Source organism: Pteropus vampyrus, unplaced genomic scaffold (assembly GCF_000151845.1).
Source record: "Pteropus vampyrus isolate Shadow unplaced genomic scaffold, Pvam_2.0 Scaffold387, whole genome shotgun sequence".
NCBI lineage: Eukaryota > Metazoa > Chordata > Mammalia > Chiroptera > Pteropodidae > Pteropus > Pteropus vampyrus.
The window spans coordinates 3,824,769-3,825,287 of record NW_011889168.1 but is presented as its reverse complement, the minus strand read 5'-3'; positions in this window follow the sequence as shown (position 1 = coordinate 3,825,287).

Genomic DNA, 519 nt, shown 5'->3' with positions numbered 1-519 from the left:
GCAAAAGAATGAAACTAGACTGTTGTCTATCACCACACACCACAATTAATTCAAATGGATTAAGGATCTGATTATAAGACCTGAAACAATAAAATGCATAGAAGAAAACATAGGAGCAAAACTCAAGGACCTTGGACTTAAAGAGAATTTTATGAATTTGATCTCAAAAGCGAGGGAAGTAAAAGCTAAAATAAATGAATATGACTACATCAAACTAAAAAGCTTCTGCTCAGCTAACGAAATCATCAACAAGGTAAAGAGACAACCATCTGAATGGGAAAATATATTTGCAGTCAATGCCTCCAATAAGGGCTTAATATCCAAAATATACAAAGAACTCATACAACTCAGTAACCAAAAAAAAAAAAAAAAAATCGAGTCAAAAACTGTGCAGAGGACCTAAACAGACACTTCTCCCTAGAGGACATACAAATGGCCAATAAATATTTGAAAAGATGCTCAACATTGCTAGCTATTAAGGAAATGCAAATCAAAACCACAATCAGATACCATCTCACA